The 18,970-nt window shown below is 44.4% G+C and overlaps 1 pseudogene; it reads left to right on the top strand.

The window, feature by feature from the left end:
• The first annotated feature begins 381 nt into the window (after nucleotides 1–381).
• LOC144260184 (small ribosomal subunit protein eS8-like) lies at nucleotides 382–9,331 on the top strand (annotated as a pseudogene).
• Nucleotides 9,332–18,970: the final 9,639 nt, after the last annotated feature.

The raw sequence follows: 18,970 nt of genomic DNA, 5'->3' as shown, positions 1-18,970 counted from the left end.
TACGCAGGAGGAATGCAGAAGCTGCACCATCCTTTGGGTTTGCTCTCCCCAGCACTACTAACTAGCAGAGCCCAGGGCCGGATTAGGGCATAAACTGTACAAATACATACTGTTAGCTGCTCATAATGACTACATCAGAATTTCAGCCTGCCTTTTACAAAAGTATGTTTCTAGTCCTCCTGGTTGAAAAGACAAGCTTGAAAATGTGAACTGGTGCAGCAATATTTGCCTGAGTCTGCAGATAGCCTGAAACAATATCTCTGAGAATGGTAATGGCACCATTCATCTTACTGGAGTGTTAACTCAGATTCACTGCTCTAAGGGCTCTCACCAATACCATCTGAGAAGAGAACTCTGGGAAGAAAGGCCCTTGCTGCCACCATGGCTCCTGAGTCCTGTGCTTGGACGAATGAGGGTGAGTCCTCTGGAAAGCACCCAACCCATCTAAAGATAATGAGTGGTGAACTGGTGAGGGGGGAAGCCCAGCATGCCCTTAGAGGAGACTCCTTTTGCCACCCCAAGGAAGTGTAAAGCCATAACATATGACCATGGTGTGATACAGGGCCAAATGATGCCCTCTTGTGAGGATATGTCTATGGCCCCAGATTGCTTGAGTTCAGCTTCTCAGAGCCTGTAGAAAAGGAGTTGGTTGTCTCAGACCATTTCCTAGCAGACAGGTTTGTTTCAGAAAAAGCTATTACCACACTTCCATCCTCAGCGGAGAAGCCAAGGATGGAATGAGACCCTGCGGAATAAAACAGATCTAAGCCACATCCACACAGCAGAATGCAGGCCTTTCACACTTCTGCCCTTGCTGCAGATAAATAATTTCATTTTCTAGGCTGTCAGTCTAGCACTTTTCATCAGCACTAATGATTCATTATTTCATCACATCATCAATCACTTCCCCACCCACAGAGTCTGATTACCTACAAGTGACAGGCTAGGCAATAGGTTCCATAACAACATATTCATCATATTGTTTTAAAAACAAAACGTTATCCAGTAGCATGATAGAAAAAATATATATTGCCCCATTTAATATGTGTATCTAGGGCTTACCTCGATACAGCAATGTACTACAGTGGGCAGTTACCCAGCTTCTTTCTGTGTTCATGCCCATGTTGGACACTGCTAAGTCTTCCCTCCCCGATATTACTTTCCCATCATACATATAAAAATATTTCTGAAGAGCACTTCTCCCCATGCTTTGAAATGCACCAGAGTGCTCCAAATGACAGGTATTTTTGAAAGATGTCCTAGAGCAGAGATCCCATTGGAGACCTTTGTCAAACAAGTTAGATACTGGGGGATATTGTGAGTATTATTCAGGAAGCAACATTCCCAGTGAAAGTGGTTGTCTCACTCCTTGATGTAGAATGTCTTGATGAAGTCATTTGAGAACCCCTCCCTCACTCCCCTGTATGCTAACAAATGAGAGATTTGAGGTTGAAAACACAGGCTTATGGGGACTTTGCATATCATCACTGACTTGAAGACAGGTGTTGGTGAGTAGACAGTAGAGAATCACTGGGCACCGGAGTTTCCTTTCAGACATACATAGCCTAAACTCTAAAACAGAGGAGCCCAAACTGTAGCCTGTGGACCGCTGTTGGGGCCATGGAGAACTGGTGTAATTGACCCCTGCTTGGGCCAAAAGCAGGGTTTGAAATGGGAACCCTCAGCACTAGAAGCAAGAGCCTCTACCACTTAATCTAAAGGATGATGAGTTTGAGCCCAAACTGATTGTAATCAAATAGACTACCATTGACTTTAATGGGCTTTAGATCAGCCCCGAGACCCTCCAGCTGGCAGCTGTAATAGACTTTGGGTATGTCTACACCGCAGCTGGGAGTGAGTCTCCCAGCTCGGGTACACAGACTGGCACTAGCAGTGTGCTAAAGTAGTTGTGTAGACATTGCAACTCAGGCACTCAAGTCTAGGGAGTTAGAAGGCCATCCCCAGAGCAGGTCCATCCTGTGCACTGATGAGGCAGGAGTCCTGTGGTAAAATCATATGTGATCATGTAATTAAAGACTGTAGCATAATGCATACACACAGAATGGCCAAATACAGGTTACACAGGCAGCCTTAAATCTGGCATTTCCTAACTTGAGTGTTTGACTTTGCAACTTTAATAATGTTCCATTAAGGTATTTTTTGTGGGTGTAATATTACACTGCTGCTTTTCTTAACTATGGACTTTGTGAATGCAGTACAAAAATACTCACTATGCAAGTACTATGTAGTCAATCAATTTGTGAATCCAATGGTCTTTGAATTCATTGTAAATCTAGCTTTGCTTTAACATGTATGGGGTCAGTCCGGTCATTTGCAATTTCAAACACCAGCCCATTAATCTCAATAAAATGTCTTGCCATAAGGGAGTAAGAATGCCTGAATAAAGCACAGCAGGCATTGCTGCTCTGTCTCTCACATTGAATCTCTCAAAGGAATCGTGAATGGATTCACTTGGAACCGTGCTTTGCTCAGCCATTTCTACCTTTGCCTCTGCCTTCACAGAGGCTGTGCTTTTCTCAGCTGCTTTTACAATTTTCTCCTTCCTGGGCAGGCTTAGAAGATGACAGAAAAAACAGACTGCATTGAATAATCAATTAAAAAAAATTTTAGCCGACAGTATTTTAGTTGAATGAAAATCTATCTTTGGTTTGTTTATCACTCTGCTAGAAGCCATAGTTACCCGATAGCTGTTCTCTTATGATCACAGACTTCCTCCACAAAATTACAGAAAGAGAGGTAGACCTTCCACATGTACTGTAACCACCTTTAAGAAGCAAGCAACGGAGTCCCCTTCAAACACCACTTTAAACATACTGTAGATCATAGGATCAGCTCAATCTATATTAAAACATTAAACATGTGTTATTTATTATCAGTGTCTGAATCAGTTCTTGTGAAAGGAGCTGGACTGACAGCCTTTAAGAAATAGGTCCTCCACTCAGGTACAGAACACACACAATGGCAAAGATGTTGGATCATATTAAAGAAGTTCTATATTAAAATCACAGATTATTTTGATTCCCCATAATTAGTAATACCCTGGAATTTAAACTAAGAGGTCCCTTGGTTTTTGGTCTCTTGTTTTTACTGTTTCTCTCCCTCTCTGTGTGAAACTTGCAAGCTGCTAATTGTGTTAGTACATCCTAAGACAGAGTCTGTTCTCAAAACAATACTTTGTAACAACAACTACTCACACAGAGGCTTCCCGCCCTTTTGTTGTATTCATCTCGCTTTGTTAACAATTGTGATTAAAATAGAGATAGAGGATGTATGTGGATGGATGCTTGGTGTGGATAATAAATGAATGACCAGGGAGGTGCCAGCCTAAGAATCCAGTCTCCATAGGCCAAAGAAGGTGTCAAGTAGAAACAACCAGAGGACCCCCGGAGGGCAGACTGGAATCCACCCAACAGCCTCAAGGATGGGAGAACCAAAGAACAAGATAACATCTGGCAGCACGGAGCAGTCAGGAATGTGCCATCTGCTGTTTGATTAAGCAACAGCATGATGAAGCAATTCCCATAGACTGGCATAGGAATAAATTCCTATAAAAATGGACTCCAGAAACTGAGAACTTTGGGGTCTGATTCTGCAAACCAACTTCCAGGAGCATCAGATGTGCATCTGACAAGGCCCTGCTCCCTCCTTGTGTCCAGGCCACCTGGCCAGTGGCTTGGCAGGAGCAACTCTAAGGCTGGTAACTAAGATAACAACCTTGCAGAACCTGTGTGTGTGTGTATATGAATGAATGTGTGAATAAATATGAAATTGAATGGAATGTTATAGCTATAACGTACTTGATTCTTGCTTACTATGATTCCTTCTGTATTCACAATAAATGTGGCATTTTGCCTTATTCCCTTTAATAAGATCCTGCTGGTTTTTATTTTATTGGTATAACAAAGATAGCTAGCTTCACGCTACCCTGCCAAAGTGTCTCACCTGAAAGGATCACCTTTAAAGGTTGGAGCATAGTTCAATCTATTCAGCCCTTGGCCTCTCCTCAGAGTCTGTCAAATAATGCTAACCGTGCTTCTTTGTGGTGTAGACCGGTTGTCCATTGGGAACTGAACTGAAACCATAACCTTCATTTCACAGGGGTTGTTGCACAGGTATCAGAGGTCTGTCAGATACAACACATCACTACCACTCCTCCCGTGAGGGACCTGAAACAGTTGATACTGAAATAGAGATGTCACTTGTTGAACCAAAAAGCCATTCATCCTTAATGGATATACCAGGAAGTTCTATTTGCCCATTAAGACTAAACCTTCCTCAGGAGACATAATTGCCTGATTTCCTATGATTGTTTCTTCTACCTTTGGATTTGCCATCCATCAAATGCCCTAAATAGGTAGCCACCAGTGGCTAATTGAGATTAAGCCTGCTGTCTAACACTTCCAGTGAGTCTTACAGGAATTAATGTTGTATCTAGTTAGGTACAGACAGCTAGCCCAGTTAGCATTTGTAAGGTTTTGTCTATGCTTGAAATGCTGCATCTGTGCTGCTGTAGTGCATCAGTGTAGACACTACCTACACTGACAAAAGGGGTTCTCCCACTGTCATAGGTAATCCACCTCTACCAGAAGCAGTAGCAAGGTCGACCTAGTGCTGTCTACATGGGGACTTAGGTCATTTTAACTATGTCACTCAGCGGTGTGGATTTTTCACACCTCTGAGCGACATCGCTGGGTCAACCTAACTTTTTAGTGTAGATCAAGCCTAAGTTTGTTCCTAGGTAGTTCCTGGACTCAAGGCCACCTAGGAACAAACTTACAAACGCAAACTGGGGTAGTTATCTGTACCTAGCTAGATAAAACAACTAAGTAATCTCGACATGTGAAAAAAAACACTGATTCAGAACAATGTGCTCTTGTTCCAATAGAAAAGATTCCTGGCTGGTCAGAGGGAGGAGTGGGGGTATGGGCTAAAGCTACTGAATCTGAATTCAGAGCCAGATTCTAAATACCCAAAATTTGGGGCTCGTTAAGCATCAAAATTCTGCATCTAGTGTGCTGAAACATTTGCAATAAATGGTTCCAGTTGCTGAAACCTCCTCCCTCTCTCTGAAATTAGCTGCTGTTTGCATCTGAGGTTTTGGCTCAGAAAAGAGGGAGACCCACCCATCACCTATGGCTTAAAGGGGTTGTTAATCTACAGTGTCCTGTTCATACTTTATTGACAATTGCCGTTGGAAAATAGCTCCTGTGGAGCTGAATTGGGGCTTTTCTCCTTTTCACTATCCCTGTTGTATTGCAGCAATGGCAACCCTGATCACCGCTGAATTCCATGTAATTTGACACACTGACCTGTTGTTACATGTCCTATTTTCTCACAGTATAAATAATAAAAGGTCTGACATTGTAAAAATAATTCACACCACCATAGTAATAAAAGAAAATGTTACAAGCATTAACTCTGCTGAGTAGAAACAGAAAACAGGTTATGTCTGTCTCCTTATCTAAAGAACATCTATAAAGATGCAAGTGGTCTGGAAACAATAGAGGGTAAATCATGGAAAGAGAAATGGAGCTATGGCAATTTAGACCAACTGGGCATCTGCCACCAAGAGTCCCCGACTGGACTAACTCTAGTTCTTGCCACTGAAGAAAGTTAAACTGAATCAGCTTCTGTCATAAATATAAAGGGAAGGGTAAACCCCTTTGAAATCCCTCCTGGCCAGGGGAAAGCTCCTCTCACCTGTAAAGAGTTAAGAAGCTAAAGGTAACCTCGCTGGCACCTGACCAAAATGACCAATGAGGAGACAAGATACTTTCAAAAGCTGGGAGGAGGGAGAGAAACAAAGGGTCTGTGTGTTTGTCTATATGCTGGTTTCTGCCGGGGATAGACCAGGAATGGAGTCTTAGAACTTTTAGTAAGTAATCTAGCTAGGTATGTGTTAGATTATGATTTCTTTAAATGGCTGAGAAAAGAATTGTGCTGAATAGAATAACTATTTCTGTCTGTGTATCTTTTTTGTAACTTAAGGTTTTGCCTAGAGGGGTTCTCTATGTTTTTGAATCTAATTACCCTGTAAGATATCTACCATCCTGATTTTACAGGGGGGATTTCTTTATTTCTATTTACTTCTATTTTTATTAAAAGTCTTCTTGTAAGAAAACTGAATGCTTTTTCATTGTTCTCAGATCCAAGGGTTTGGGTCTGTGGTCACCTATGCAAATTGGTGAGGCTTTTTACCAAATCTTGTCCAGGAAGTGGGGTGCAAGGTTTTGGGAAGTATTTTGGGGGGAAAGACGCGTCCAAACAGCTCTTCCCCAGTAACCAGTATTAGTTTGGTGGTGGTAGCGGCCAGTCCAAGGACAACGGGGGAAGTTTTGTACCTTGGGGAAGTTTTGACCTAAGCTGGTAAAGATAAGCTTAGGAGGTTTTTCATGCAGGTCCCCACATCTGTACCCTAGAGTTCAGAGTGGGGGAGAAACCTTGACAGCTTCTCCTCCCAAAAGGAAAAGGAGGACTTGTAGCACCTTAGAGACTAACAAATTTATTTGAGCATAAGCTTTCATAAGCTACAGCTCACTAGAAAGAGTCCAGCTACTAGTGAATGTGTCCACACCACATACCCAACAAAAATTGAGATTAATTGTCACCTGTGACCCAAGAACCCCTGTCATAGGGGTACAGGGATCCCCTGGGTTCACTAAAAGAATATTGTGTGAGGTCTCTAATGAAAGTCTGTGTCACACTAGTCATCATAACTATTGTGAGATGTATGTACAGAAAATCTGTGAGGAGTTATGTATAGATACAACAAATTATGTTCTCTAGGGTTTTGTAGTTAAAAGAAGTCACTCAAAGGAACCGTGTCTTGAGACCAACTTCTCAAAGCTCTGTAATCCGTTTTGGAGTCAGATTACAGAGCAGGGAGGTGGGAGACACTTAGCTCCATGGTGGACCATTGTGTATTGTATGTCATACAATAGAAGTCTATTAGGATTCTAAGTCAAATGTTAATGAACAGCTGGCAGAGACTTGAGAAGGAAGCTAACAAAACAAGGTAAACAGTGGGGGAGGGGAAGAGAGAGAGGGAGAAGGGACTCTATCTTGAGGTGAACATCAAAGGTGTGCTCTGGTATATTTGGGTGTGCAGAAAGATAGCCTGGCATTCTTTCAATCTCCAAGGACAAGCGGACAGTAGACATGATCTTATGAGAAGTGGTCTCTGCCAAATTGCTTGAAAATGATGGGGAAAGAAGTTGGGCTAAGTTATCTTGTAGGACAGTGGTTCTCAGTCAGGAGCCTGAGGCCCCATGTGGGGCAGCCAAGCAGGTTTCAGGGTGGCCACCATGCAGGGCCAGCAGTAGATTTGCTGGGGCCCAGGGCAGAAAGCTGAAGCCCAACTGCAGGGGGCTGAAGCTCAGGGACCTAAGCCCCATCACCCGGGGCTGAAACCAAAGCCTGAGCAATGTAGCTTCGTGGAAGCCCTATGGCCTGTGGCCCCAGGAAATTGCGCTGCTCGCTACCCCCTAACGCCAGCCCTGGTTTTTATATGCAGAAAACCAGTTGTTGTGGCACAAGTGGGCCGTGGAGTTTTTAATAGCATGTTGCGGGGGCCTCAGAAAGAAAAAGGTTGAAAACTCCAGTTGTAGGAGAAGGGGAATGCCTTGTTAGTTAAATTTAGTCTCTAGAAAGAGTTTTATGGTGTTTTAAATGTAACCATTTGTTCCTATTTCTCATACTGGCTTTTATTTGAATCTTTATTCTTTCTTTAAGATTTTCCTTTTTGTTTTACAATTGACTCAAGTGCTGTACATAATACAGGAGTCGTGGTCTAAGATAAAACTAATATCTTGCTGTTAATTTATTTATCTCGTTAGACTGACCTAACACTTGGTAAAGCAACCCACATCCTTCCTTGTATTTATACCTGCTCCTGTGTCTTTTACTTCATACATCTGATGAAGTGGGTTCTAGCCCACCAAAGGTTGTGCCCAAATAAATTTGTTAGTCTCCAAGGTGCCACAAGGACTCCTCGTTGGTTTTGCTGATACAGACTAACACGGCTACCACTAAAATCTCAAACCTCCTAGAAATCTCCCATAGATCATATAGACCTTAAGATTTTTGGGTGAGCTCTGGAGATCTTCCCCCCTCTCGAGCAGCATTTCTGCAGATAGCAAATCCCCTCTGAACCTGCTAATATCTTTAAGGGACATAGGATGTTGGCTTGCCCCTCAGGAGAGTCTTTGAGGAAAGAGAAGCAATGCCTAGTATTGGCTCCTGCTTCCCCAAGTCCCCAAACGGTCTTCTGGAGCAGAAAGGCAGCATAAGGAGGGAACAATTCTAATGCCACACTGGTCACTGTCTTCCACGTGTCAGTGGCACACATACCCCATAATCCACAGCTGTTTAGCTAGGAAATGCCTACTGCTCCAGTGAAGAAATGAAAGGAAAGAAGCAGCCCCATAATCCCACCCTTGTGTGACTTGGGGGGTGTTTCATAGTTTACACTACAGGGAATATGGGACATCTGAATTAATTGCTCATTAGAGCTTGTGGCTGGCACAGTTAACAAGTATTTTTTCATGCTTTGACTGCCTATTAGTCCTCAATTAACTTGTTAGGATGCAGGGAGCGGGGTGGAAAAAGAACATAATAAGTGGCCCCAGGGAAGCAAGAGGGAGGGAACCGGTTACCACATGAAAACATGGGAGGCATCTGGACTCAGAAAAACTTCTGGGGACAGGTATCTCTAGGGACATCTGGCACAACCATCCCAACACTGGGGGCAAAAGAAAGCCCTGCCTCAAGAAGAGGAAGTATGAGGTAAGGCAACCTTCTGCCAACGCCAAGATTAGCCCGCACCCAATTCACACAAGGAGGGTTCATGGTGGTAACAAGAAATATCATGCTTTGCAGTTGGACTTTGGCAACTTCTCTTGGGGATGTAAGTGCTGCATCTGCAAGACCTAGATTCATTGAGGTGGTCTACAATGCTTGCAACAATGAGCTGGTGTAGACTGCATCATTCTCACTGAGAGCACACCATACCGACAGTGGCTTGAAACCCACTACACACGCCTTACTCCTCGGATGCAAGAAAGGCACTACACTGATTCCTGAAGAGGAGGAAATCTTAAACAAGAAGCATTCAAAGAAGATCCAGAAGAAATATGATCAGTGGAAGAATGCCAAGATCAGCAGCATCCTGAAGGAGCAATTCCAGCAGGGAAAGCTGGTTGCTTGTGTCACCTTCAGACCTGCACAGTGTGGCTGAGCAGACAGCTCTATTCCAGAAGGCAAGTAACTGGAATTCTACCTGAGGAAGATCAAGGTCAGGAAAGGCAAATAAATGTACTATACACAACTGAAAGAATGAATACAAAACCTAGGGTCTTGTTAAAAACAGAACAAGGATTGGGGATATCTGAAGACATTTAAGTTACACTGAGGGTCACTGGGCTTTAGAAAAAAGGAGACAGCAGAGGTACTGGAAAGGGCCATGTGACAGAGCCACCTATTTGGGGGCTCTTTCCTGCACTGAGTTTAGAGTAAGGAATAGAACCCAAATCTATCCAAATTTTAGGTGGGCTCTGGATTCTGGGATTTTCACAGAGCTCCACCAAGCAGGTAGTCCCCTCCAGGCTGGGACTGACATACACGGACAAAGGAGCAGAGGGACGCTTGCACTGCCATTATATGCTTTCCCCTATTCAGTGGATAACTACAGGATGCCTGCCTCAAGAGCTGTCATTCTACCATCTTTCACAACCACTAGAGTCACTAAAAAATTTAAAAAGCAAAGAAAAAACTACCTAGTGGAGTGGCTAAGCTATATAGAACTGTCACTGTGTGCATGGTAACGGTGCAAGGATTTCCTCTACTGTTCAATGCATTATGCCCCTGACATACAATGTCTATAAATAGACTCTGCTCTAACATTCATTACCGTTATCTTATCAGTATCGAACCTGAATTTTCAAGTCGTGACTTCATTTTTTTTTATTGCTTTTACAAAGTCAGTTGGGCAATAATGGCTTTTTTGTAGTACTACGTGCCAGGTAGCTCTGTCTCAAAAGAATCCATCGTGCACAATGAGAAGCAGGAGTGGTGCAGTTTTCACTCATGATTAAGCCAAGAGACACGACAGAACACTTAAGCAGTAGGTAACAACAAACTTTCCTTCAAGTGCATTGAAAAGTGAAAGCTTCCCACCACTTAAGATGTTAGCTTATGCTCGAAAAGCCTTCAGTGGCTATATAATTCTGAAACCGTATTATAGCTACTGCTCATTTTTGCAGGTATAGCATTTTCCCTTCCTCCACATTGTATATTTTGGAAAATAACATGGAATAAGCCAGTGTTAATAATTGTATTTGTGTAGTATAAGTATACAGTAAGATTATGCTTTCGGGGAGGGTAACCTAAAACTTATAAATGTTCATAAATATCTGCAATATGAAGTGAACCCCAGGAAAATAGGACAGTCCTGATCTTACAGTGCTTTTACACTAAAGTCAATGGAGTTGTTTCAGATTTAAAATAAATGTCAGTGAGTTCAGAGTCAGGTACGTAGGACGCAACATTCAAAACCATGTAAAGCATTAATATCAGCATGTCTTCCCTTCACCCTTGAGAGCCCTACATTAATCAATTTCCATTATTTATTGGAATTACAAAGACATGGTTGTTTTACTGATAATACAGAACAACAATACACATTAAAATTCAAGAAAAAACAAGGACCTCATTCAATTTGAGAATGAATCGTTACTCCATTGTCTTCCAGTCTAGCCAACTATCCAGCTCATCTCAATGCAATAGCAATTCTGTCTTACGAGCAAATAAGTGTGGTCTCTCACCTGCTACTCCAGAGACAGATTCTGATCCCACAGACTGATTTTACACCAGTAGAATGCCTTGGATTTCAATGGACTTAAGCCTGATTTATATCAGTGCAAGATCAGAATCAGGTTCTCTCTGCCACTGTTGAGATCCTTAACCAAGAGCAATGAAGTCTTACTTTGTAATTCTAAGTGTGATTTTTATATATTGGCCAACAATCTCTTGAACAGAAAAAGTTAGTTTAGATGTACAATAGTTGAACATGGTACAACTTCAAAGGCATCCATGACCAAAAGTCCTTATCTCACTGTAAGATGGTTGAACAACTCAGCAAAGTTGTAATCAACAAGGTCTTTTCCTCCACAATTACTGATTACAAGTAAATTAAAAGTCTGGGGAACTCTAAGCCTAGCCCCATAATGCCCTATTTCCCTCCCAAACACATTCTCCTCCTCTGTGACCCATGCACGGGATCTCCACCAGGGATGGGAGAGTGGGTTGTAAGATTGCTCATCCTGGGCTCAGTTCCAACTGTTACAGAACTGCAGGAGCAGGTCCCTCCCCCTTACCCCCCTCAACTCCAAAGGTGCAGTTTTCAGTTCAGCACAAGCAGCTGCCACGGGTACTATGAATAGCTGTACTGGTGCTCTAAAATAAGACATTCGAAAAATGGTGCCAGCAAATAGTCCTACTTATTCTGACAACCGCTAGCTTGTGAAAGCTATTTAATGAGAGGAAAACTGTCAAGAGTGTGGCCACTTACATAAAGATCAGCGGTGAACTTGTAAATACTCTGCCTTGTCATTAGAGAAAGATGATGATGGCTTTGATCATTTCTGATATGGACACTGGATGTGTGTCAAGTTTACTGCTGTAGGTGTACTGTGAGACTAGAAAAGGCAGAGGGGTAGGGGAATTATTCCTCAGTAGATAGCGTCCGTCCTATAGTTCAAATGCAATAATATATCCTGCTGGAAAGCTCCGAATAAAGCAAACTGCTGCAGAGATATTGACAGACTGGAGAAGTGAGAGAATGGCCAGGTGTAAGGGAGAGAATGAGCAATATTGAAGGAAATAAGGTGTTGATAGGAAAGAGAGAACTCTGTGAATGAGAAACCAGAGAGACCAGTGCTTAGCAAAGACAAGGGCCAGAGAATGAATGTGACCAAAAGTGGAAGCTAAGGGTGAAAAAGCACACTAAGGGCATGACTACACTTGCAGATGTAGAGCACTTTGAGTTAAACCAGCCTTCAGAGAGCACAGTAGGGAAAGCGCTGCAATCTGTCCACACTGACAGCTGCAAGCGCACTGGCATGGCCACATTAGCAGCTCTTGCAACGGCCACAGAGAGCAGTTCATTGTGGTAGCTATCCCAGCATGCAAGTGGCTGCAACGTGCTTTTCAAATTGGGGTGGGGGTGGAGTGTGACAGGGAGTGTGTTGTGTGTATGTGGGGGGAGAGAGAGCGGGTTTGTGGGGGCTGAGAGCATGTCAGCATGCTGTCTTGTAAGTTCAGACAGCAGCAGACTCCCCTCCCCCCCGCCTCTCTCTCTCTCTCACACAGCATTCCACAGTAATGGTTGCTTTGTCTTGGAGCATATACGCAGCCGGCTGCCAGAAACGAAGCTTTCAAAGGGTATATCCGCATTCCTACAGCGAGTTAAAAACAATAAGAAGAGTGGCCACTTGACTTAAGGGGATTATGGGACGTTTCCGGAGGCTGATCAGAGCGCAGTAAAGCAACACTGGTGCCACAGTGCTCCAGCGAGGGCGCAGCAAGCGTTATTCCACTCGCCGAGGTGGAGTACCAGCAGTGCAGTAGCCGCGGAGTCAGAGCACTCTATGAGCCTTGCCAGTGTGGACAGGACTTCTTTATTGCGCTGTAACTCGCAAGTGTAGCCAAGCCCTAAGGAACTGTCAATGTCAAGGCCAGTGTAATTATTGGTGCTACTTGGTACCCCAAATCCATAGGGTGCCAGGTGCATGCCCAGTGTACTGCATCATAGCAGCTAGCCTTATAAGCACTGGCCCTGGTGTGTCTCAATAACCACTCAGAGTATGTCCACACAGCCAGTGAAAGCGAGCCTCCAAGCCCAGGTCGACCAACTTGGGCTTCAACTATGGCACTACAAATAGTTGAAGCTTAGGAAGGGGGATGCAGTTCAGAGCCTGAGCTCCAGCCCAAGCTGCAGCATCTACACGGTTATTTTTAGCACCGTACCATGAGCCCTGCAAGCCTGAGTATCTTGATCCGGGCTCAAGGCTCACTGCCTTGAGGGGGAGGGATAGCTCAGTGGTTTGAGCAGTGGTTTGAGCATTGGCCTGCTAAACCCAGGGTTGTGAGCTCAATCCTTGAGGGGGCCATTTAGAAATCTGGGGCAAAAATTGGGGATTGGTCCTGCTTTAAGCAAGGGGTTGGACTAGATGATCTCCTGAGGTCCCTTCCAACCCTGATATTCTATGATTCTATGCTGCGGGCTGGGTAAACATACCTCAGACAAATGGCTAAGGGAAAGATTTTTACTAGGGCTGAGGGGAAGGTTGCAAATACCCTAGGGCAGAGGTTTGAACAGTTACAGTTTAAAGTGAGCAACAGCAGTTCTGTTTGGGTCCTAGGGAAGTCCAATCGAGAGCCAGTGCACTTCAGGCCAAGTGCCTGGGGTGTTCTCGCCAGCCCAGTCTCTAATCCCAGCAAATAAGCATTTCCAAGCCAGGCTCAGTGAGTGTATCTCACTGGGGCCCCTTTGCACTGGCTTCTTGTCCAGCCGCTGCTGCTCCCCCTTAAACTCACACACACCTGCACCCAGCTGTGATGTCCAGTAGTCACAGTCTGTTGCACATGCAGCAGTAGCCACAGTTCTTGGAGCTTCTCTTCAGCTCCCTGCTGCCATGTGGCTCCACGCCCCAAACAGAGCCCAGCCACTTCCTGGCTCAGGACCTTTCTTCTTACCTGACCAGGGGAAAGGGAAGTGCAAAGGGGAGGGGGCTGATGGGAAACGTAGTCCTTGCTCAGCCAGGAGGAAGGGGATGTGGCTGATGGGGGAGTTGTAGTCTGGGAATTGGGAGTTGTAGTCTGCTGTTTTGCTTCTCCATCACACCAGATTTGCCAAAGAATAGGGTGTAGGATTAGGAGCAGAAAAGCAAATGGGGTCATCCAGGGCACAGCAAATAACAGCTTCATGGAGAGAAAGGGGAGTCGAAAGCCTGACAGAGAATACTTGGGGGGTGGGGGGAGGAGGCAGCGTAGGATGGGAGAGTGACTTCAATCAGTGCAAAGAGCTGAAGGGAGATGAGAGATAAAGACACCGTGACTAGTGATGATTTTAAGTGGAGCAGGTATTCCAGAAACAGCAGAAGAGGGGATGAGAGAATGAAGGTGGTCGGGACAAGGTATTTATGAGTCTGATATATGCTACAAAATAAGATAAACACACTTCTAAGACTTACAGCGAGAAAGGTTTCTTTTAAGGAGTTCTAAAAAGGGAGTTTCTCTCTGGTGTTTTTGGGGCACATGACAGATTGTTGAGAGTAGCATAGGATCTCTTTCTGCAGGCTCCACTTTGCCAGCTGCCCGGTGCATGCTGGTGGGAAGGGAAGAGAATTATTTTCCTTAGGTGTGGTCCACACTACAGGATTAGGTCGATGTAAGGCAGTTTATGTGGACATAGCAGTGGATGTGTCTACACTTAAATTTTGCTCTCACCAACATAACTGCCCCGCTATGCTGACTTAATAATACCACCTCCCCGAGTGGCATAGAGTCATGGTCAATGAAGTCAGGTCGACACAGTGTCAGCATAGATACTGTGTTACTTACATTGATGGTTACTGGCCTCCAGGAGCTGTCCCACAATGCCCCAGCCTGACCACTCTGGTCACCATTGTGAACTTCGCTACCCAGGAGACAGGAAGCTGCCCCTGCCCTTTAAAGCTCTGAGAAGTTTTGAAATTCCTTTTGCTGTTTGCCTGGCTTGGCGAGTACACCTAGCAGCACTCTCCACTGTTGAATGCAATAGCCCAGCTGAGCATGCCAGATACACACTGCAGATGTGCTCCTTCCTGGACTACACAGGAGGTGCTGGATTACCTGGGTCGGTGGGAAGAGGGGGATGTACAGGCACAGCTCCGCTCCAGTTGTAGAAACATCGACATCTACAAGAAGCTTGCTCGGAGCATGGAGGAGAAAGGCTACAAGAGGGACCAGTGGCAGTGCCACGTGAAAGCCAAGGAGCTAGAGATCCGGTGTTGAGCCGCAGACCTGCTGCTTTTGCAAAGTGCTGCATGCCATCCTTGGCAAAGCCCTCACCACTACCCCCAAGAGCCCTGTGGATACTTCAGAGAAACCAGAGTCACAGGCCCCCCACCATGAACAGCAAGGAGGAGGAGTCTGGGGGACATAGTGGGCCACGCAGAGCACTTTGTTTATGTGCACCATGATGTCCCCTAAATCCTCCACAGAGATCTTTATGTAACTTTCCTGACAAAACCTCTGCCAAAGATTTCTGGAGAAGGCTACCTCATTTCTTCTGGTTCAGTAGGACACTTTCCCATGCCACTCAGTGATTACTTCAGCAGGCACCATTGCAGAACACAGGCTAGCTGTCGGGCTGGGGTGGCATTGGGACACCAGCAGTAGCTGTGCTCTTGGTGGCTCTGTTATTCTCAAGGGTGAGGTACCAGCTAAAATCACCACCACCTACAGAAAATGGTGCCCATTTTCACTTCCATTGCCCTACACACATACTCATGCCTGTGATCCCACCCACCAGGCCATACATACCATGGCTGGTGCCGTGACTGGCTCCTTGCTGTATCAGTCCCAAGGAGATGTGAGAATGTAGTGCTTACAACTTGTAGGAATTGAGGGGAATGAGTTTAAGTTTTTATTTCTGTTGTGAATACACTGACAACACACAGTGATACCACTGTATCTTCAGCTGCTAGTACTGGGGCCATGAGGGTCTCCCCCTCCACACCCATGGAACACTTGAGCCAAATAGGGAGGAGAAAGAAGAGGACTTCGGATGACATGTTCCAGGAGATCCTGCAAATCCATGCTGCATCAGAGAAAGATCACAGGAAGTAGATGATCACCCTTGCAGACAGCATGGACAAGGATAAAATGGAGAGGAGAAAGGCACAGAAAAGGAAGACAGATGAGAAGCGCAGACATCTCCTGCTGCACACAGCGCAAACAGAGATTCTGCAGACTATGATGGACTTGCACATTCAACCATCCTGTGCTGGCCTCTCTCTTCAGCCCATACAGAACTCTATATCGGGACCTCCCTACGCCTCCCCTCAACATTCCACTTGGCATCAGAGTTGTCCACTACCCTTGCCACTCCACCTGGGGGTACATTAAAGAAAATAACAGCTTCACATATACTGACCTGTGAAAGATACCATTGGCATATATATACCTGAAATAGAAATGACTGCTCTTTCCCCTTCGTAAGTTCTTTTTCCTTAATTTATTTGCCTTGCTACAGAATAAAATTATATTTCTGGAACATAATTCATATTTATTAGGTCACTCATATACTGGTCGGTGCTGAGCATGTCCTATTACTTCACTTTGTCACAGAACACATAACATCATTCACTGTCACTATTAATAGGTGCACGGGCAGTGTTGTATTCCCATACGCACAGCACTCACTATAAGGTTCATACCAGGCTGCAAAAGAGCAAGGCCAGGTAGAGTGCCCTACTCTGGCTCACTATTAAAATAGTCTTTCAAAGCTTCCCTGAGTCGTAGAGCTGCATCCTGAGCTCTTCTTATAGCCCTGGTATTTGGCTGGTCAAATTCAGCAGACAGCCATTCTACTTCTGCCCTCCACAAAGGCGGAAACTTTTTCTTCTTTGCTTCACAGATATTATGCAGGACACAGCAAACATCTATTAACTATTGGGATTTTTTTTTCCCCACCGAGATGCAATCTCATAAGCAAATAATGCCACCAACCCCTCAAAACAAAGGCACATTCAACTGTCATTCTGCACCTGATGAAGCTGTAGTCGAAGTGCTCCTTGGTGCTGTTGAGTAGCCAGCGTATGGCTTCATGTGCAATGGGAGCAAGGGGGTAGGCTTGGTCTCCCAGGATCACTATTGGCATTTCAACATTCCCAATGGTAATCTGCCGGTTGGGAAAGAATGTCCCTGCTTGCAGATTTCTAAACAGTCCTGTGTTCTTAAAGATGCATGCATCATGTACCTTCCCTGACCAGCCCACACTGATGTCAGTAAAGCTTCCCCAGTGATCCACCAATTCTTGTAATACCATAGAAAAACAACGCTTTCTGTTGACGTACTCTGTGGCCAGGTGGTCTGGCACTAAAATATGCATATGTGTGCCATCTATCATCCCATTTCAGTTCAGGAAACCAACTGCTGAAAAAAACTATCCACTATGTTCTTCACATTGCCCAGTCCTGTGTAGCAGGAAATTAATGGCCCTGCACATTTGCATCACAACAACACCTGCAGTGGATTTCCCAACTCCAAATTGATTCCTGATTGACCAGTAGCAATCTGGCACTGGAAGTTTCCACAGTACAATCGCCACTTGCTTCTCAAGTGTCAGTGTGAGGCTCATTTTGGTGTCCCTGTGCTGGAGGGCTGAGCTGAGTTCGGCACACAGATCGAGGAATGTGACCTTGTGCATTCAAAAATTCTGCTGCAGCCACTGCACATCATCCCAAACGTGCATGGCAATGCGATCCCACCAGTCGGTGCTTGTTTCTCAGGCCCAGAACTGGCACTCCACCATCTCCAGCTGCTCCATGAAAACTGTCAACAATTTTGAATTGGTTCTGTCTATCTCCCACAGCAACCTTGCCAAGGAATCGTTCTATTCTTTGTGGTTCTGCAAATATTTCAGGATCAGGCGCCCATCCTCGCCACACTCATGGCAATAGTGCAGAGCTGTGTAGGCTCCATGCTTCTGTCATGGATGGCAAACAGCAAGGAGGGACGCATGGATTTGTGGGGGTTTTGAAAAGAGGCTCAAAATATGGCATGAAGATGAAATTATGCGATGGAGAACACTGCATTATGGGAAGTTGAACCCATCTCCCAGTCACGCCTGCACAACTCATTTTAGCCCCAAGGTATTGGAAAAACTTCCCAAAATACCCTGCACTAGCTAGTGGTCAGTTGCACAGTGGAATAGATATACACAGTGCACTGCAATCTCTCTCTCTCATTTATACTAATGCCCTTTGGCATTTACACACTTAGGGTAAATGAGAATGAGGCCCACAATGTTTTGCATGTAATTGTAATTACTCCTTCAAAGGTTATGCATAGCAGGCCTCACTATTTTTAAAAATACAATAGTTTCTTTGCCTTTAAAATATCACTTTCTCTACAGTGCCCTTCTTAGTATAAAAAGGATAAGCCTTCTAAAACCAGTACCAAAAGTATGTGCAGCCTCTAAACAACCGCATCACCATTCATGTTTATTCCATTGCTCTGCAGAACCTTTGTTCCATGCAAGCACACATTTAGGAAACCGACCCAACAGGGTGCATACACTGATTCTTTAAATTGCTATGAATTCTGTAAATCCACTCCTTGCCCTCCAATCTGTATTATTTAAAATCATATCGGCTCTAACCCCATGTATGCCCCAGAACAGCCCCAAGAATGTATACAGAAAACATGCCAAGTCCATCTTCACCATCAGTCCACTGAGTTCAATGGAATTACATCAGGAATGAATTTGAATCACTGTCTTTAACTGCGTTCATTTTGGTGAGCTTTCAATTAAGTTATAATGAATGTTATTATTGTATGTGATTTAAAAAGTCATTTGAACATTCATTAGCAGCACGCTGATGCTCTTTTCTCATGGAGTGAAATAAATTGGTTGGATTTTATCCTTATGGAACTGTCATCGGTGTTTAATTGCCATTTAACCCAAACAATGTTAATAATTTAACCAACAAAATGATGGTTTTTCAACCAGGAAATGCTATACAAAAGTAATGAGGATGCAGTTGTGCACCTGAGAAGCTGTTAAATCCAAATAAGTTATTGATGCCTAGCAGGTATGACAAAACAAATGCTTATTCGGAGAGTTACAGGAATCTGGTTTTGGAAAGCAGTGTCCTGTTGCTGTATTAGATGTGTCAACAAATCC

Source organism: Eretmochelys imbricata, chromosome 2, assembly GCF_965152235.1.
Source record: "Eretmochelys imbricata isolate rEreImb1 chromosome 2, rEreImb1.hap1, whole genome shotgun sequence".
Lineage (NCBI taxonomy): Eukaryota > Metazoa > Chordata > Testudines > Cheloniidae > Eretmochelys > Eretmochelys imbricata.
This window is presented reverse-complemented; position numbering and strand designations above follow the sequence as displayed.